Below are 22,268 nucleotides of genomic sequence, written 5' to 3' on the forward strand. Positions count from 1 at the left end.
AGGTTCTTACTGATCCAAACAACATGGGAGCCATTTTGACTAATATGGTTCAGGGGAGAGTCAACCAAAGAGAGGAAGAAAAAGAAATAGGGAATAAATGAGAAGAGCAACTGTCAGTCCCCCACATGTAGCTACACGTTGTGATCTCAAAGGCAATGGTCGGTGTGTAAAGTAGGGGAGAGATAGAGTCAGAATGTGAGGCAAGGGAGAGATGTGGTAGGAACACAGAAAGGACTGGCTGCTGCTTCCATGTGCCAGTTTCACATCTTGTTTTTGCCTTGGGCTGCCACTACTTCAATGGCTATTCATATGAACTCTTGATGGGTTTCAGATTCTTATCCAACTCATACATAAAGGGAATGCCAGCAGGCAGATTCAGCTCCATGACTGCTTCATCAGAAAGTTATCCAAAATGCTTGACAATCCCACCAAGGCTATTGCTATGAGTTTCTTCAATCACAACACACTTTCCTTCCTTGATCTGAGGGATGATTTCCTCTTTCCAGAAGGGTAGAAGGCTCTCACAGGAGGACACCTGATCTTCGGTGAGATCTGCATAGTAATGGCTCTTACTGATATTGCTGTAAATGGGGCGGTCAGTCTCCAGTGGAGGTTTCTGGATGTCATAGAAGTGTCTCTGTTTTGTTGATAACTCTCTTTGAGGCACCAAGTCCTCACCACTAACAACCATATCTACTCAATGGCATTTAATACTGTCTAAAGAGTATGAATTGCCCTGTACTGAACAAAGGTGCAGCAGATATTAAATTTATAGCCAGTATCTCACAGCACTTGGTCTCCTCATGCCTGGCAGGGCACAGGTCCACATCAGAGCATCTGTTGAAGCAAGAGCTCTCTCCATGTCAGATCAGCACAATCTTGAAGGCAGCCATAGCAGGGAGGAGGCTTAGGGAAGTCAAGTCAGAAGGCAGTGGGTGGGAGCACACTGAGATCTTTATAGGAGACTTTGATCATAGTAGTCATTAAATTTACCAAACTGAATGCCTACTTAGTACATAGAGCATCTCTGAGGAGGTAGGTTCTTATTCAAAAGTTCAGCCTGCTGGTCCATACATTCATAATTATGGTTTTCCTCAGTAATTTCTGAGGTTAAATTAATTTTTAATCTAAGTTGTTTTATTTTTCCTTTCTTATATATTAATTGCACTTGGGCTGATGGACTGATGTTGCCAAGTCTTTATAAAGGAATTTTGAAAGGAGAAAGAAAGTGATAGTGAAAGAAAGTACTAAATATCTAGCTGCAAATGACTCTTGTTATAGACATCAGACCTTAATCAAACCACAGTGAACTAAATCTAGAGGGAGTTGGGGAATATGGTAGGCCCTGTTGGACTTGCATAGGAACGACTTCCAGGAGACTAGGATTCTAAATATAGCTTGGTACCTTTTCTCAAATGTAAAGTAATGAGACTGGAACATAAGGGATCTTGGGTCTCCTTTGACTAAAGTTTGATGTCTCTTTGGTATTTGCAGGTTACCGGCGATGATAAATAACATGACACTGAAATGGGAACGATCCATATTTTGTATGAAAAGAGGACAAGATATATCAGAGAAAATGAAAACTTTTACTAATGTATGAATTCACATAGTCAGTCAAGAGAATCTTTACCAGAAGAGGTTGTGTTTCTGTTTGTTTCAGCGAATGGAGATATTTGATGTTAATACAACAGGTCCATCTGCTTATTCTGAATACTGATGTCAATACGTATTTGCTATGAGCCAGCCATTAATATAGCTCAGCCATCTGGGCCTGATGGAAAATCTGTGTGGAATGCCTGTGTTTGCTTTTCATTTATTAGCTCCTTTCCTCCAGAATCCCAGGCCGCTGCCAATCACTAACAAATGAGAACTCAATTTTTAATGGGTATTTACTCTCTTCGAAGTACAAAACCAATAAGGACTTGAGAAGCCACACCAATTCCCTGCTAACAACAAGGAGATTCTGCCTTGGCCAACAACAGCCAGATGAACTGCTTCTGAAGGGTGCCCGGGGAAGGCGGGGGGCTGGCCTAGCCTTTGTGGGAAGAGATACATAAAGACATATGATTTCTTATGATTCTGATATCTGAAATGATGAGATGGATTCAGACAACTGCTAACTTTTTTTATGCACTCATTGAACCATTGATTAAGTGTTTGCTATGAGAAAAAGATTAGAGGCAGAATGGCATAGTGGTTGGAGGTATTTGGGTTTGAGCCCTGCCTTTCCTTCGATGCATACTTGCTGTGTGACCATGGACAAGTCACCTCCTGATATCCCATGCAACTCTCTAAAACTATGTTTATTAATAATAAAATTAATAGTACTTGTATATCATTTTAAGGTTTGTGAAAAAGAATTATATATTTACATAGATAAATTCATATGTATAAAATATATACACATATATGTAATGTATGTATACGAGCGTATAATATATATCATATATGTACATATATATATATACATATGTGTGTACATGTATTGTGTGTGTATGAATTTGATTATCAAGACAACCCTGATAGGCAGTTGCTGTTATTATATCCATTTTATAGATGAGTAAACTGAGGCTAAGAAGGAGATTAAGTTACTTGCCTACAGTCACAAAGTTAGTAAGTACCTGAGATAAAATTTCAATTCAAATCTTCTTTTCTTCCAGCATGAATAATATGAGGTCACCTTAGTCAAGCCCCATAAATCATCTCTACAACATTCCTGACAAGACTTATGCTTAAACATCTTCCGTGCCTCTTGGGGCAAGCCCATTCCATTTTTGACAGTCTTAATTGTTAAAAAAAAAAAAAAAGGTGATTCATTCTCCAGATTGAGCCACAATCTGGTGGCCTGAAATTTTCGCATTTAGTTCTACTCTCCAGGGCCAAGAAGAATAGTTAAAGTCTCAAAACCCTTCAGATATTTGAAGATAGCTCTCAAGTACCACCCTCTCCTCTAAGTCTTTTCTTATCCAGAATAAATACCCTCGTTTTCTTTAACTGACCCTGTGGTTTAATTGATATGATTTTGAATCTTTTAACCATTCTGATCAGCCTCCTCTTCCAGAGTTTCCCAGGCTCTGCCAAGCTGCTACCAAGCTGGAAAAGTTTCAGGCATGTCAATGGGCCAAAAACCAGACTCAGTTCAGAGATTCATTATGGGAGATGGTAGTCATGAATTTTTTAAGCTACAATAATTCTTGAAGATCATCTTTTAGGTGCCAGAAATGCTTTGATTTCTTTCAATGGAGGGAATATCTACCTAAATAAAAATTTAGATCTTTGAGGTATTATGGATTTGCCCGTGTGTCCCCTTTGTGACTTTCCTCCAGTACTAATTCCACCCTCTGGTGTCAAACAAAACTAATTTGCCTCACCCCCTTCTTCATGATAGCCCTTAAAATGCTTAAAGATGGCTACCATGTCTCCCTTGAGTCCCCGTGTCTTCAGCTAAACATCCTTTGTTCCTTAAAGCAAACTTAATAGAGCATGATCTCATGGTCCTTCATAGGATTTCGGATGGCTTCATTTGGATGTTTTCTAGCTTGTCAATATCTTTTCTAATATGAGGTGCCCTGAGTAGAACCCAATACTCCGGTTACCTTACTGCTCTGGACACCATACTTTTTTTTTTAAATACAACCTACCTTCTTTCACTGTCACACTAAACCATTGAATCATATTAAGCTTTTAGTCCAATAAAATCCCCTACTAATTTTCATAAGGATGGATCTTTAGTTATAAAATCTCCAACCTGCACTATGTGGAGCTGGTTTTAGGCATCCAAATATGGGGAGACCAGCAAAGTTTGCATGGGCTAAAACGCAGCATAAAATTAAGTGATTTTGTTACCAGTGGTTAGGAATAATAAAGGCCAGAATGTGGGTGAGGACAGAAATCAATGCTTATGCTTACTTCAAGTAGCCTTTTGTTCTTGCCCCAAGTCATTTGAATGTCAGTCAAGGGGTATTTTAGGAAAACAAGCCAAGCCTTACTTCCCTAGTCCCTACATAGCTCCTGTGGTATTTTATTGAGGGAGCCTCAAAAAAGAGTTTTGGGAACACGGACTGAGAAGAAGAGATTTCAGAGAGTTAAAATCAATTTTCTAACATCAGAGTCAGATAGTTATTGGAAGTCAAGGACAGTGAGTCTTCAAGAGGAGAAAAGCAGTTGAAAGGAATATCCCCAATCTTAATCTGAAGATTTCTACTAGTTTTTGCTGGTTATCTGCCTAGGGAGGAAGGCTCATAGCCCTAGGCTATACACTAAAATAATGGTAGCCTGCCCTTGTCAGGGAGATGCTTACTAGTCACTACACCTCCTGCAGAGGATAGCAATAGATGCATGGCAACCACATGACCAGTAGACATCCCCATCAACTGCATGACCAGTGGACATCCCCATCAACTGCATGACCAGTGGACATCCCTAGCAAATGCAATGTGATGGAGAACAGGCATGACACCCAACTGAGAGGCAAGACATGATGATAACTCACTTGATACTCAATAGGGAGCAGCACGATGACATCAGAGAATATTGGTGGCTATGTACTGGTGGAGGTATGATTTGCCCTAGCCATGCATCAATCATGGCCATACATTTCCTTATATATTTGCCTTCGACACATATATCCTGATGACACAGGCTCCTGGAATTGGCTCTTACACACACACACACAAACACACACACACACACACACATACTCCCTGGCCACATGTGTTTACCTTGTGAATCTTCCATGTGTTTCATTTGTTCCTTATATGTGAACTCTCTATGAAATCTCCCAGGTCACACTGTTCTCTGTCTATATGCTTTCCCCACCAGTGTTGTGATTAGCTGGGGAAGAGGTACCCTATGCGGACATTCTAGGGGGAAGTGGATATTTTCCTGTTATTCAGTCTGCTCTGTTATTTCATTAAATGTCATTTACTTTGAATGAATTAACCAAGCTGCCACAGCAGCTCTGTGTGCATCCTTATAATCCAAGGGTTTAGGAGGGGTTAGGTGAGTTGTCTACACATCCTTCATTTTAACATTTGTTGTTCAATCATTCAGTCATGTCTGACTCTTCATGAACCTATATGGGGTTTCCTTGGCAAAGATATCAGAGTGGTTTGCCATTTCCTTCCCCAGTGGATTAAGGCAAACAGAAGTTAAGTGACTTGTCCAGGGTCACACAGGTAGCGAATGTCCGAGGCCAGGTTTAAACTCAGGTCCTCCTGACTCCAGGCCCAGTGCTCTATCCACTGAGCCACCTAGCTGCCTTATTTATTTCCTAACATACTGTTAGGAAACCTAGTCACATTCACCTTGTGAATACTCATTCCTCTTTAATTATACATAGGACTACTTTTAACAATTTGGCCCAGAGGTCAAAGTGATGAGGGCACAGTCTCTGGGAACCCCCTTGAACCTGGAGTACAGTCTCTGGGAACCCCCTTGAACTCTCCTTGAATCTTTCCACTTGATCTGGCCTTGGCCTGAGGCTATCTACCTAGCCTTGCCCTTTATTGTCCAGCTACTTCCCACCTAATATCCACACCTTCAGCTACTTCCCACCCTTAATCCCATTCTCTTGGTTCCTGGAGTCTGACCTCATCCTCCTCCCTTAGTCATCCTTAGACTCCTCCTCAAGACCCTCCCTAAACCCTTCCTCTAGTCACCCCAGACTACCCCTTGATCCCTTCCACAATCTTTGCGTATATAGGTCTCATCTTGCCTCCATGAAATCACTCAGATTCAGTCTAAGCTCAGTAGATTGAATCTGGCCCACTTGTGAAAACAGGCGTCACAAAGGGTAGGATTTCTTAAGACAACCCATTATGGTGAGCCCTTAATAAACTTAGTCTTTTCCCTTGGCTGAGAAGGCTTGAGTCAAATTCTTTCATTAGCACCCGGAGTGTAGGTATTTTGGGGTCTCGAGCACCCCTAGAAACCTATGGTTCCCTACCTATCTTCATTTTTCTTAAGCCTTTTCAAAAGGCCTATGTCATGAAAGCAATGTTTACTGCTCACCTAATGCTTTGCTAGCACTCTCATAGGAACAAACAGAATAGTTCCCTAGTAAATATCACAAAAAGCTTTCGTCTGTTTTTCAAAATGGGACTAGCATCAATGATTAAAATGGCCCATCATAAAGAAACCAAACTTGGTTTTACAATTAAGTCACAGAGAGGTGTTTTCATGAACACTAACTTGGATTGGGTGTCTGTTCAGAGGCAGCAAGATACAGTGGTAAGAGATTTGGACTTGGAGATAGAGGACCTGGATTTTAAATCCACTGTCACTTACTATCAGGGTGACCTTGGTAAACACTTATTAACTTTCCTGCACATAAGCTTTTTCATCCACAAAATGATGGGGTTAACCTATTGCAGAATCACAGAATCTGAGACCTGGAAGGGACCCCAGTGGCTATCTTGTCCAACTCATACACAACTCATAACATAACTCACCAGTGACTGACCATCCTCTGGTTGGAATCTTATTAGAATAGACAACCTACCACTTTTGGAGGCAGACCATTTCACTTTTAGGAAGCTCCAATTGTTAGGAAGTTTAGTCTGATCTGCAGTCTAAATTGGCCTCTTTGCAACTTCCCTTCATTGTTCCTGATTCTGCCCTTGAGGGCAAATGAGATAAATCTAATCCCTCCTCTAATCTGCAGGACTAGGAATACTTGAAGAATGTTAATTTATCTCCGTCCCATACCCCCAACACACATATACCTTTTGCTTTGAAATACACATTCCCTTCAATCAATCCTCATATGTCATAGAGTCAAGGCTCCTCATCATTCTGGCCTTCTTCTATACAGTTTCTAGATTATCTTAAAGCATGGTGCCCAAAACTAAACACAGTGCTTCAGATGAGGTCTAACAAAGGCAGAGAACATGGGGATTAGCACGTTACTATTCCTGGAAGCTCAGTCCCCTTTCCCATAGACCCAGATAGCGTTAGCTTCTTTGGCTACCACATTATACTGCTGACTCAAATTGAGCTTAGAGTACATTGAACACCCAGATCCTTTTCAAAACAATTTCTTTTTGGCCATGCTCTCCCCCATGTTTTACTTGTAAAGTTGATTCATTTTTTGTGCCCAAGTGCAAAACTTTACCTTCATCTCTACTGGATTTCATCTGACCAGCCTCAGCTCTTTCCAGCCCACAAGGACCACAAAATGTAATTGGGAAATGTTCAACCAAACAAACAAAGATATAGCAGGGGTAATGTAAATTTGTGGTCTTCTAAGACAATATATGGTCCACAGATCCTGTCAAGATCCTTTCGGATTCTGACTATGTCATCTCCTGTGTTGGCTCTCCCTTCCAATTCATATCATCTGCAAATTTGATGAACATATCATATATGTCTCTATCCAAACAATTTATAAAAATTTTAATCAGCATTCATTGATGAGGGTGTTAAATAGCACAGATCTCTGGGGTACTCCACTGGAGGCAGCTTGCCACACTGACATGGAATCATTAACATCTACTCTTAGAGTCTGGCCATTGAACTAGTTTTGAACCCATGTGATTGTATTATTGTCTATTTTATCTCTTCATATCTTCTTCACAAGAATAGAGTTAGATACCTTACCAAAAGTTTGCCCCAAATCAAGGTAAAAACATTTACTACATATTCCCTACTAGTTTGAAAAAGCAAATGAGGTTCATCTGGCATGACCTGTCTTAGATGAAGCCAGGCTGGCTCTTTGTAATCACTGTTTCCCTTTCCAGATATTTGCCAGCCTTGCCAACCACTCTAGAATTATCTGTTTGAGAATTTTCTGAGGAATTGCAATCAAGTTCCCTGCCCAATGGTTTGAAGACTGTTCTTTCCTCTTTTTTTGAAAATTGTAAAAACACAGGCCCTTTCATGTTGGGACATCTCTCCCGTTTTCCATGATGTTTCAAATATCAGTGACAGTGACTCAGTCATCACACATGCCAGTTCTCTCAGGACCTAAGGATGTAGTTCATGTTGGCCAGGTGACTGCAATTTATCAATGGCAGCTGGGTGCTCTCATTATCTCCCTACTTAGTCATTTTTGGTCCATCATTTCCAGCATAAAGGCCATTCTCCTTTACGTAGAAAACAGAAAAAGAATAAGTCTTGAACAACTCTGCCTTCTCTTTTTTAGTTATCATCCTCCCATCTGCCCTAAGCAAAAGTCTTATATTTTCTTTGATCTTCCTTTTTCTCCTCATATAATTAGAAATATGCTACATGGCCTCAATTCTATGATCTTGTGTCATCATAATACAAAGGCTATTTGACCGAATATGTAAATGTACAGATTGATTGGTGCCTGCACAAACCCATCAAATTTGAATCGATGCCTAGTGCAATCCAGTCTGAAGTTGGGAACCTTCCGATTGCATCTGGTACTGAAATCATACACTACTACTCTGGGGTCTGCTCCAGACATCTTGTGATAAAAACTCGATTTCTCATTTTCAGCACTAGGGTTTTAATTGCATAAACAACAAGACCCAGGACTCTTTTCATGTCCTTGCTTGCCAATGGCCCAATTCCCATGATTTTCCTCCCTTCCTAATTTTCTATATATATGTATATATATATATATCTCCTCTCCTACCCTGCCACAAACTGGTAAAAGCACATACTGAGACCTAATGATCCATCTTATGACAGATTAACTTAACGGGCAATGAATCAGGAGAGGATAACAAAATCAGAGATGGAAAAGGCATCATCAGGCTTTTACTTGGTTCATGCCAACTATAGGAGAAGCAATGAAGAGAATTCCATTTCCCTCCATTAGGCAATCCTAGCTTGATTCAACAGCCAATAGTCGGTCCCTAAGTGAGATTTCTGTAGCCACCTGCTTTTCAAACACATGCATCAGTTGAATATAAGCTCTCTGAGAGCAGGAACTTTCTCATATTTGTCTTTCTACCCTAGCCCACTGGTGTTTTTTGTTTGTTTTTTACATCATGGGTAGTTAATAAATGCATGTAGAATTGAATAAGAAACTGCCAGTCCATTATCATGGAGGCCAGTCCTTGCAGAGTAATGACTAAGAAGAAACTTTTCTGAGCTAGAAACTTTCATCCATGCAGTTGCTAAACGGAGCTTCTATAGCAACATGGAGCTTCCCTATTGGTGACTTCTTTACTACAAACGCTAGAATACTGAAAGGGTTTAATTAACTTGTGGCCAGAAATAATGGAAGAATAGTTATATCTGAATAACTTGTATATTTATAGAGGCATTAGAGACTTTAGCAGAAAAAAAAATGAGTATCAGTGGTCAAATGCTACCCACTGCAAAGGACAAAACTTAGCATTTTATAGCTGAGTTCAGATAGACTTTCAAAACTCCTGCACAGTAGGTCATTACATTTAAGGCTCTGTATAAATTCATGTAAGTACTATTTAGTACAGGTAAAATCCCATTACAGATAATAATTATAATTAAAGAATTTAAGAAAAATATATAATATATATATGAAAAAATATAGCTGGAGGAAATATGAATGTCTGCTAAGGTTTAATGTGTTACCCCTCTGGAAGGAAAGGACAGAAACCAGTCTCTATTAATTCAACCCAATAAACATTTTATTTAGCACCTACTACATACCAGGAACTGTGCTAAATGGGATATAATTAATAAAAAGGAAGATAGTCCTTCCCCTCAATGGAGTTAACAATCTAATGCGTGGAAACAAAACACAAAAGGAGACTGGAAAGTATTGGGGGTGGAGGGGGGTAGGAGGGATGGCAGGGCTGGGGGAGGGGGGAGAGAAGAGCAGGGGGTACCTTGCTAGGGGCACCTTGTTTTGTGGGGTTGAAACTGAGCAGGGAAGCCAGTGCAGAATGGAATTAGCTAAGAGTCCAGTTGCTGCCCTTTGTAAAGGAAGGCATCGAGAGTTTAGAACTCCACTCTCCATCCCTCCAATCAGAGTGTAGAAAAGTCTGGGGAAAATGGTGTCAGTCAAGGCTTCAGTTTAAGAAAATAGTGATGAGATTAGAAGCTATGAGCTTAACTAAAACAACAACAAAACCTTACTATGTGCCAGACCTAAACAATTTACAAAAATTATATCATTTAATTCTCAAAACAACCCTGAGAAATAGGGACTATTCCTATCTCCATTCTACAGTTGAAGAAACTAAAGCAAACAGAGGTTAAATAGCTTGCCTAGGATTACAAAGCTAGGAAGTGTCTGAAATCAGATTTTCACTCAGATCTTCCTGACTCCAGGCAGCTGGCTGGTACAGCACATACTAGAGCACTGGGCCCAGAGTCAGGAAGACTCAACTTCCTGAGTTCAAATCTGGTCTCAGACACTTACTAGATGGTGACCCTGGGCAAATCCCTTAACCCTGTTCGCCTCAGTCTGAAAAATGAACTGGAGAAGGAAATGGCAAACCACTCTAGTATCTCTGCTGAGAAAACCCCATATGGGGTCATGGAGAGTCTCATGGAGAGTTGGACACAACTGAAAAATGACTGAACTTCCTGACTCCAGGACCAGCATTCTATCTTCTGCGCTACCTAGCTGCCTCTGGAGATTTTTACAGTTTAGTAAAGAATAAAGTGTGAGGCCAAAAGGCTGCATGTCTACTAGTGGAATTTCCAGAGTAGCAGGAAGAAATTGTTTTGGGGGATGCAGGGAAATCTTTTCACAGAGTCCCTCAAACCACACAGGCAGTCATCTGTTTTGGTCACCTATACAACTAATCTTGTCTATATCATGCATTGCAACCTCCTGTCTAGACAGTGAAGCACTGATAAAAACACCACCCATACACACACACTGAGATCCAGAAGCTCCAAGGAAGAAAGGGTTGTGGGTGAAGACATGAGCATGACAATGATGCCTTACTCTTTCCTATAATGTTTTCAGACCAGTTCTTTGTACTTCCCAATTCACTACCCAATTAAGAGGGTTAAATGACTAGGATAGGAGAGGGTCAAAGAGCGAGGAAACATATACCTGAGAGCTTTGGGATTTTACAGGCTGGGAATGTAATGTGTTAGCTGTGTACTGATTACAACAAAATTCCAATGAAAAGTAAACTGAAGTCTAGTAAGGTCAAGTGATTTGCCCAAGGTCACAAAAAAGTAAGCATCAATAGTCAGGATTTGAACCCAGATCCTCTGGCTAAGAGTCAGTTGTCTCTCCACTCTACTACTCTATAATACAACCCTCCAAATAATAGTTATAATATTTAAAGACCATGGGAGTATGTTCCAGAGGGACATTAAGATTTATGAAAGACATTATTACATGAAAACCCCAACTCCCCTTGCAACAGTCTTCCTTATATACCCCTTCCCTTTCCTGCAATTAATTCCACAGGACCTCATATGTTTAGTTAAAGTAACATCCTGTATTGGCATAATATCAGCTATTCCCAGAATTTAAATTCCTTAATTAGCCATCTTGCTGTGCTTCAGAAATAAGAAGAGGATTAAGGCAAGAGGAAGGAAACTGAGACAACCAAAGTTAGGCTTTTTGCTTCCACAGGAGGCCAAAAGGGAATTATTCAACTCATCAAAGTGGAAAAAGATTTATAATTTTACAGAGACAAAATTTTTTGCTGGAAATCTGACAACTCCCCATTGCATGTTATTGTATCACCTAGCATCAAGTCTTCTCTTGTAGTTTAAAAGTTCCATGTCACAGGATTATGTAACATTGATCTTTATCTGATTAAGAATACTGATTGCTGGACTTCTCCCAGAGGAAGGTTAGGGTCCAGTCCATTCCACCTTGCCTTTTCCAGCCACAACATGACTGAAATAAACACAATCAGAAAGAGGATATCCTTTTGAAAAGAGTTTGCTGCTCCAAGTACTTGCCATTAGAAGTCATCAAAGGGATTTTTTTTCCAAGTTAGCTACCTTCTTCCCTAGGAACTTTTACATGTTTTTTTTTTTTTTGTTGGCCAGAGAACGTTTGTGTGCTAACCACAAAAATAGCTAACTAACTAAATAAAACATATCTTAGGATCCTAGAATTTAGAGCTGGAAGGGACTTTAGAAAATCATCTAATCCAACCCTCTTATTTCATAGATGGGGAAACTGAGGCCCAAGGGATGAGAGGCAATTCCCAGGGTGTAGTAGGTCAAGACTGACCTGGTTGGTCTGGTACCTCAGGTTTGAAATTGGAATGAAATGAGGCACTTGTCCAACTAACAGTTAACTTAGCCATAGCGAAGGGAGGAGATTCAGTGCAGGGAAAGACCATTTGAGTGAGGAAACAGCCTTGATCCAGTTCCCTGTCAGCCACCTTCCCACATTGGAGAAACTTTCTTCACAAGGCCATGCCCTCATGATCAGTGATCACCTGCCTAGACCACTGTTCAGTAGGGGTCTTAGCCCTGCTACAATGCACTGACAACTTGACTTTCTGGACTTCTCACAGTTGGCCTTACTACACCCCCTCTCACTTCCCAGCTTGGCTTGTGTCTTGTCTTCCCCCATTAGAATATGAGCTCCTTGAAGGCAATGACAGTCTTGCTTGGTTGTATTTGTAACCCCAGTATTTAGTGTGGTTCTTACAATGTAATAAATTTGTGCTTAAAATGTGTGTGCTCTTTCTCTCTCTCTGTCTCTCTATCTCTCTGCCTCCCTCCCTCTCTCTCTCCCTCTCTCTCTCTCTCTCTCTCTCTCTCCCCCCTTTTCTCTGTTACCCATGGGCATCTGGTCATCAAACCTCTGAGTACAAATGGGACCTTGGGTACGAAAAGCCTCAGTCCCCTAAACCAATCAAATTCAAGGGTAGTTTTTAGTGCCTTATAAGGAAAAGAACTCTGAGCCACATTGTAGGGGCCACTGGTAAGCCCTTCTCCTTCCACACAAAGATATAAAGAGTAGGTAAAATTAGAACCCATGCCTTTGACTCCAGAGCTGACATGCTTTACTGACACCCAACATCATTTTATTTCATCCTCACAGTTTCCCTGCGAAATAGGTACAGTATTCTTCTTTTTGAGTTATTGAAACTAAGGCTCAGATAAATTAAATGAGTGGCCTAGGTTCATATAATTAGTAGGTATCAAAGGCAGGATTCAATTCCATATCTTTCCTAACTCCAAGCCTGACATTTTCCCAGCACAATACCTTCTTTACTTTGCTCTTTCTCTTACATCACCTTCATTTGCCCTGTACCACCCAAAACTATTTTTCTGGAATGAAGTATGTGGAATTCATCTCAACAACCATTAATTAATGAAAGGAGATGGGAAACTAGAGAGAGACTATAAAAGAAACATATATTATTGAAAACATACGTCATCTCCATGTTCTGCTAATCCCTGGATTGCTTGGAGCACTGTGGTATCCTGCCATTGAAGTCCCTGCCTATCACTAATGGATGGCATAATGTTAGATAAGTTATTTGTCTTTGCTGGTCACAGATTTTCTCTTTTAAAAACTAAAGGGATTGGACGCAATGATCCTAAGATCTCTTCCAGCTCTAAGAATTTGTGATTCTCTATGATGGATAAAATGTTAAGAGGTAATCAGGTTAAAAAGATAAGTGCATCAGCAGGAGAAACAATTTAGATCAGAGTAGAAACTACTACAGGGATTAAGCACTTTTCTCCCCTTTCCTCTTCATTAAAAGCATTATTAAATCTTAGGTCGCTTTGTTCAACCTTCATTATTTCTGTACTTCTCCCACCTTAAATATGATGCTAATGATGAACAAATATTCACATAACAAAGTATATCTGCATAGTCTCAAGTACATATCATATGCTTCAGGGTCCCAGATTTTTAAAATATCAGATTACCAAATGAAAAGAAATTACCTTAACTCTGATAGATTCTTCTTTTTATTTTTTTTATTTGACTGTCATGGAGATTTGGGTTTGTAAATTAACTCTGACTAACTCTTTGGGGGAAGAGCATTGCCTAGGAGAGGGCAGTTAGGTGGCACATTGGTTAGAGTGCCTGGCTTGGAGTCAGAGTCAGGAAGACTTGGGTTAAAATCCAACCTCAGACACTTACTAGCAGTGTGATCCTGGGCAAGTCATTTAACCCTGTTTGCCTTAGTTTCCTCATCTGTAAAATGAGCTGGAAAAGGAAATGACAAACCACTTCAGTATCTTTGCCAAGAACAACCCAAAAGCGTTCAAGGAAAGTCAGACGAGACTGAAATGAGTCAACAACAGCAAGACAAAAGGAATATGACTCATCTCATATTTAAAGGCATTTGACTTCACCTACTTTACACTTCTTTATTTTGATGGATCTGTGATCTCATCAATGTGAGAAATCCCTTCTTTAATATAGATCGTATTCCTTCCATACTCTCTCATCTTTCACTTAATGTGCTAAGGCCCTTCTTCTAGATAAGGAGTTGCAAACTGCAGCCTGAGGGTTAAAATTGTCCATACTTTTTAAAATATTAAAACTGTAAAAACTTGTGAGCCATACAGAAACAGCAAGCAGGCCAGATCTGGACCTTGGGCCATTGTTTGTTGACCCTTTTCTTAGGATATTCTATGGATAGCAGTGGAACATTCAGACAGTCCATCAGTTATCCTTGAATACTGTTTTCACTGGCCTATCTTTTTGGCCAGTCATAGATCTCTTTCTCTAGCTTATGAATAACCTTCCTAAACTGCAGGATCTAGAGTTAAACACAATATTCTATATCTGTTCAGGTCAGGGCAGAAAACCAAAGGGAATGACAACTCCTTACTCCCGTTCCACTCTCAAAAGTAATCCCAAATTGAATTAATTCTTTGATCTGCTATATCACTTGCCTGATGCACACTGATCTCACAGTTCAGTAAAAAACCCCAGAACTTTTCCAGACAAACTGCTATCTCACTGTTCTACACCTCATATGATACTTACAAAGTTGATGTTTTATTAGCCAGTGTAAGACTGTAAATTTATCACAATTGAATGTCATCTTTTTCAATTCAGCCTAATATTCTCTCAAAAATATTTTGGATCCTGAGTCTACCATCCATTGTGTTAGCCAATCTTCCAGCTTTATGTCATCTGAAAATTGGTAAGGATACCGTGTATGCCTTCATACAAATAATTAATTAAAAATGTTAAATAGCACAGTGAGGAACATAGATCCCCAGAGCACTCTCCTGAAAGCCTCCTGCCAAGTCAATATTGAACCATTAATGGTGTCTGGCTATATTACTGGTTCCAAAGCCATCTAACTGCATAATTATTTAGCCAACATTTCTCCATCTTTTCCATTAGAAGCATATCTGCAGAATTCACTGTTTAGTAAATTTGTCAAAAATGGAAATAGGTTTAGTCTGGCATGAAACACTCTTGAAAGATCATGGCAGATCTTGGAATCCAGTGCCTTCCTTTTCTAAATACTTACTAATCATCTCTTCAATGATCTATTCTAGGATTTTCCCAAGAATCAAAGTCAAGCTAACTTGCTTATAGTTTCTAGTCTGTTCTCTTCTATTGTTTCAAAATGTGGGACCCTTCTCTAGTCCTGTAATACCAATATGATTTTTATATTCTTTCAAATACCCCTGAAAACAACTCAGCCACCACATCTACCAGTTCTTTTACTCCTCAAAGATGTAATTCATCTAGGCCTGGTGACTCCAATTTATCAGGGGTAGCTAAGTGTTCTTATTACCTCTTAATTTATTTGGGATATAAACTTCCTGTTAGTCATTCCAGTATAAACAGCATTCTCTTTGCTAGAAAAAAAGAGAAGCCAAACAACCATTATGCAGCTCTGACTTTTCTTTTTTGTCGGTTACTATCATCCCTTCCATCCCAGGAAGTGGTCCCATTCTTTCTTTCATCCTCCTTTTTCTTCCTATATAGTTTTAAAACTTTTTTTTGGTAGTCTTTCACTCTCTACATCAGTCTCTGCTCAGACCTGATGCTATTTTTCTAGGCCTTGTGAATTCGTCTTCTGTTACTATCACTGCCAGCCAATCTGTACTATCTCCTCTATACTCCACAGCCTTTTGCGTATCTGTACAGGACATCCCGTTTTGCCTAGAGGGCATTTACTCTTCAGATGAAAATCTGTTAGCATTTTTTTCCTTCCTTAAGGTTTAGCCTTGGAGTCTTTTCCTCTAATAGTCTTCTTTTCCTGGCCCCTCCAAATGAAAACACTCTCAAACTCTTCACATTTCCCCAGAATACTTTGATGAGATCTCTCCTTTATACAGTTTACCCTAGCTTTATATTTACTTCTATGCAGGTCTTACTTTTCCCTGTACCCAAGACACCTGTAAGATCCTTGGGTGAGGAGGAAGGGGGGTTAGACTGAATCTTTTTTTTTTTTTTTTTTTTTGCTAAATTTCCCTAGTACCTAATGCAGGCTCTTGAGTGAAATACAAAGTTAGTCAATGTTTATTGAAGTAAATGTAGTGATATCATGACAAGAGGTAGTTATATTCATTCTTATTTCTGAATGCATTAAATTTTGTTTGAATACTGATTGTTCATGTCACAATGAATGTGTGGCCTAGTGATATACACCCAAAAAGAAGCATGCAAAAGCTATATCATCCTACAACCTATAATTCTTGTTTTAATGATGTGTGCTATGTTTCTTGCTGTCATATAGTTTCTCTCTTTTCCAGGTGAGCTAGTCTTTCTGAAGGGTACAAGATTGACAGCTTGAAAGATTAAGGACTTTTATTTAAACATAGAATAGATGCAATTAACATAGAAACCTAACATGATTCTACTACTCCCTTCAATGATGGCTTTTGACACATAGATAATTCCAACTCTAGTCCCTTTCAATCAATCTCTGACACCTTTTAACAACATAACAATATATACACTAGCTTATCCTGTTGTTGGTTGTAAAAGAGAAGCTCATCCATTCAGGAATCTTTTAGTTAACACCATGCCACAATACTTCAAAAGGCTATCAGATGATTCACTGATTCAACTAGGAGTGATCTGTGGGACATCCACCCCTAGAGTTGCTGCTGCTCTTTGTCCTTTTCTAGAAGAGGACCATGACCTCAAGGAGGTGATGCCATGACATGCGAGTGAATTGGAATTATGTGAGGGAGGGCTGTGCAAAGTCACCAGCCTCACTTTCACCTCTGGAGCCATCTAGGTTCAGTGGCCAGATATAGATCAGAACAACTGGAGATGGCCCGGGATACAATGGAGGACCTTGCCCTTTTCAAGCTAAGGTCTTTAACAGGTGCCAATTTGATTGAGGCAATGCCCATTCAGACCCCTTGAAAATCACATGGGGAAAGGTTAGAACCTTTATTTATTCCTTCAGCGGGATCTAATCTGTAGAAAACACACATGACATAAATTGTATACAAGAAAATGTGTTGCATATAATAATCTTATTCATTGATTCCAAAGGTTGATATCTCCAAATAGTTACTGAAGATTAAAAAAAAATTAGTCTATTTTCAATAGATTTGCCCATTGAGTAGCTTAGAGAGAGAGATTATTAGCAAACTAGCTCCATATAAGGTACAAAGGTAAGGATAATATAAGCAAATGCATAATTCTAGAATTATAAAAATTACAGAATATGAAATTCATACAGAATAATGGTACTTTAAAGACCATCTGGTCTGTGCCTTTTATTTTACAGATAAAGAAACTGAAGCTAGAGAAGTAAAATATCTTGTCAAAGATCACAATTCAATTCAATAAACATTTATTAAGCACCTACTATGTGTCAAGCACTATATGCCAAGTGCTAGTTATCACCAAAATTAGAACTATATTATTTTGGGTTATTAACTGAGGGTTATTGCGGTAGGGTGGGGGGAGGCTAGAGTTCTGATTTTTGTTTCTGAGAAAAACACAAAGGAAAGATTTCGAGTACTCCTCTGAGACAACTTTATAGAATCATTTTTGCTAAGTATGGATTCATTTATGTTATTGCCATACCCACACACACATATACACATACATGCATATATACACATGCATAACTCCCATGAGTGCTTGGTTTAAAACAGTTTCATTTTCAAAATGGGAGAAAAATAGAGTTATTGTGAATAGCATTTGACACTGTTGACCCTTAGTCAACATACTTTCCTTTAGCTTCTATAACAATGTACTCTCCTTATTTTCCTCCTACTTCTTCGATCTTCTCTGTCTCTTTAAATGGTTCATCTTTCCTCCCCTATCTATAAATCTATAAAAGACCTTAGAAGTTAGCCCAATTCCTTATTCTACAACTAAAGCTTATATCTCATTGGACTTACCCAAAGTCTAACCTAGGCCTAAAGAGTTCTAACCTAGGCCTTATGAATCCTAACCCAATGTTCTTTCTGACCCACAGCCAGGGGAGATGTGAGGCTCAAATGTAATGTTCTTCGCAAACTTTCTGGTGTTATATAAATATAAAATATAAACATATATTAAGTATTATATATAAATTATATGTTATATAAATACATAAAATTATATTTTATATAAATATAAAATGTTACTATTAAATATTGATTATTAGTAGTAAATTATTATTAATATTATTAATCTACATTTACCAGGCCTCCAGTCAGGTTATGAATTTATTCTTTTAGCTTTCTACTGCACTCCTGATGAGCTCAAGCACTGTACATAGAGCAATATAATACAAATGTGTGATGTCAAATGACTAACAACCAACTCTCTCTACTGAAAATACACACACATCTATCCATACACACACACACACACACACATGCACGCACTTTAAAGTTCAATCTACATCATTAACACATTCTTAAGTTTGGGCAATAATAATAAATCAAGCCCTGAATTTGTAGTTATTGCTAATTTCTATGGTGTATATGTGAATGCTGAAAATTTAACAAGCTGGTTAGAGCCTCTGTCTACAGCCCACTTCAGTCAGCTACCAGCTGAGTTTCCCTCTGAAAGGTCTGTCTGTACTCTCCCTGCTATTTCCACTGTTCCCACACTAGTTCAGGGACTTAACCATTTATACCTAAATTTACTTAGACCATTACTTTAGCTTCCTAAGTGATTCTCTTGCCTCTATATTCTTCTGAATAAATTCACACTACATAATATGAGCTGGTTAATTTCTAATTATGTCACTTCTCTGCTTCAGATTTTTCATTTATTCTTCTGAAGTCCAAAGTCTTAACTTTCGTAGTCAACACCCTCTCCATTAAAGCTTCAACATATACTTCTGGCCTTATCTCCCACTGTTGCCCTGTTGTTGTTGTTCAGTTGTTTCAGTTGTGTCCAACTCTCTGTGACCCCATTAGGTGATTTTTTGGGCAAAGATACTGGAGTTGTTTACCATTTCCTTCTCCAGCTCATTTTACATATGAAGAATTAAGGCAAACAGGGTTAAATGACTGCCCAGGCTCATACAACTAGTAAGTATCTGAGACTAGATTTGAACTCAGAAAGATGAATCTTCCTGACTCCAGGCCATCTAGCTGCCCTGGGCTGTTACCGCAGGCATCAGCAAGATAGGACTACCTAATGTTCTCCAACTGTTTCTTCAATTTTCTTGCTCTCACACTTTTGCTGACTGATGCCATTCCTCCTATCTGGAATATCCTTCTCCGTCTCTTATCTGATGAAATGCTATTGATTCTTCACAGTCTGGACCAAATGCCTCCTCTTACATAAAGTCTTACCTGGTCTCCCCATCCACTGAATTCCTATAATACTTCATTCATATTTATTATCCTACCTTCTATTACAGATATTTGCATATATCTTCTATTAATTACAATATTTTAAATCCCTTAAGGCAGAGGATATCTTTTTCAGCTTTCTTAAACATACAGTAAAATTGCATGAAGGAACAGATGAGTACAAGTGAGTTTTATATCTTTCATGTAGACTACATGCCTCATTATTAGAGTTGTGGGTGGAGGATTATTCAACTTACTATAACATGCCCTGATACAAACTTTTTTTTGAAAATATGTGTTCCCAGAGACAACGAACTTAAAACAAAAGTTAGCTTGGATATATCATGTACTCTTCCCTAACCAGTTGAATAATTTCATCATGACACACTGTAATTACACAATTGATGTCAATGATATAATTGGGCATAATCACACAATTATGCACGTTATAATCAGAGTAAAAATGAGAAAGCTAACACCACTAAGTTAAAACACCAAGCCATAATTTTACTGTTTCACTTCTACTATAAAACTCTATAGAGCCAACTTTTAGTTGGTTATCACTCCTGTGGAGGGGGCGTTAGCATAGTTAATACCAAAGAGTTAACAATCTATTAGTCAAAGCAATTATTCTTCATAGGTAATAGAAGGAACCTCAACCAGCTGGGTGGTGGTTTGAAGAGGAATAGGTTATGTGACACAGAGAAGAGAAAGCCAAGTAAAAACAAAAGTTATGAGGCACTTCAGAGATATTCAGTGGCATGGTGATGAAAGCTGGCTTTGGAGTGATCTGGTTATAAGAGGTTCACAGGGTTTGGGTTGGAAGGATTGAAGAAAGTCAGACTAGAAAAAGAGATAAGTAGATTTGTAGATGTGAAGAGGCTGTCAGGCCAGCCAATTTGGCGTCTCAGTGATAATCTCCGATGGGACTAAGCCACAGGTAAATAATTATTCTACTCATATATTCTAGGGAAACAAGAAAAAGCACAGTTAATTGAAGTGAAGCCTCTTCTGCATCACTTTGAATTTTTCATTTTTCCCTCTAAAATCTTTCAGAAAATGAACTAATACTAAATAAAGTTATAAGGCAGTGTGGTATAGAGGAAAGGCTCTAGATTTGAACAAAAGTGACCTGGGTTGGAATTGTAACTCTGCTACTTAAAATCTACAGTACGTGACTTCCAGTAAGACACTTCCTCCTTCTGACCCCAGCTTCCCTGTCTATAAAATGTTCAAATAGACTATATGATTCCAGTGGAATATTCTATATGATCCTCCAAGCCTCTGTTTCCTTATATACAAAAGGAAGATAATACTACTAACATTACCTACATCATTGGGTTGTCATGAGGAAAACATTTTGTAAACTTTAAAGTGACAAATGAATGTCATTTATTATTATTACTATTATTATTATTAATTTCACTGCCTAAAGATATCAACATACATCTTCACTTAAATTTGAGGATTGACCCATCATCAACTGTGATTGTAATGAATGAGACAGTTTGCAGACATGACACAACACAACAATGAAAGGAAATGTTCCTTGATGGTATTAAATAGTAGATGAACATATTTTAATTTTTTCCCCTATAATCACTTTCCAGAATAACCTGAAAATAATCATAGCACCCTTATCTGCCTCACTTTTGCTCTAAACAGGAGGAAAAGCACCATGCCTTAAGTCTTCATATGATAAATGCCATATATATTTTTGGGACCTGACTTGGAAATTTTTTGGCAAAGGGAATTCCCTGTATCTATGCAGATCAGCATGCATTCCTCAAATAATGGGCTTATCGAGTGTCCTGGGGCACTGAGAAGGTCTGTCATGTTCAGGGTTATACAATCAGTATATGGCAGAGCCTGGGACTTGAACCTACGTCTTTCTAACTGAAGAGTCAGCTTTTTATCAACTAAGGCAAATGGAAATAGATAAAAGTTCTTATATGGACTTATCTTCCATGATTACAATGGGGGAAGTCTACAGTTTACAAAACCATTTTTATTTAGAAACTAACACCACCATAAGATGAAGCTTTCATTGGTGGATGAGACAACAGCTTGATTTCAGATAATAATAATAACAATGACAGCTCACATTCATATAACATTGTAATGTTTTCAAAGCACTTTATATAATTTACCTTGTTTGAGCCTCACAATCACACTATAAGGTGTATTTATCATTATATCCATTTTATAGATGAGAAAGCTGAGGCTCAAGGAGCTTAAGTTACTTTCCCAGGGCCACAAAACTAGTTTCTAAAGTGAGATTTGAACCCAAAAATTCCTTATTTCAAATCAGGTGCTCTGTTTACTAAAGACCAACAGCAATTTTAGCATGTCTGCATAAAGCAATTTCTTTTCCTCTTTTAACAAACATTTAATGATAACTTGTTATATTTATGTAATTGTTTTAGGCACTATAGGATACTACGGTAAACAAAACCTTTGCTTCTAGAAGCTCACTATAGACTAGGTGAGATAAGACATGTACAGAAATAACAAAAATACAAGGCAAAGTATGATAATAACAATAAAAAAGGAATAAATAAAGCAGTTATAGCAGTATAAAAGAGAGAGTGATTAAATGAAATTCAGTTTGATTCAATTTGATTCAATAAACATTTATTAAGTGCCTACTATGTGCCATGTTACTATACACTATATACTATATA

At 38.5% G+C, this 22,268-nt stretch overlaps 1 pseudogene; it reads right to left on the minus strand.

The window, feature by feature from the left end:
• Positions 1-301: 301 nt before the first annotated feature.
• On the minus strand, positions 302-3,420 carry LOC118857603 (annotated as a pseudogene).
• Between the last annotated feature and the right edge of the window lie 18,848 nt (positions 3,421-22,268).

Source organism: Trichosurus vulpecula, chromosome 7 (genome assembly GCF_011100635.1).
Source record: "Trichosurus vulpecula isolate mTriVul1 chromosome 7, mTriVul1.pri, whole genome shotgun sequence".
NCBI classification, from domain to species: Eukaryota; Metazoa; Chordata; class Mammalia; order Diprotodontia; family Phalangeridae; genus Trichosurus; species Trichosurus vulpecula.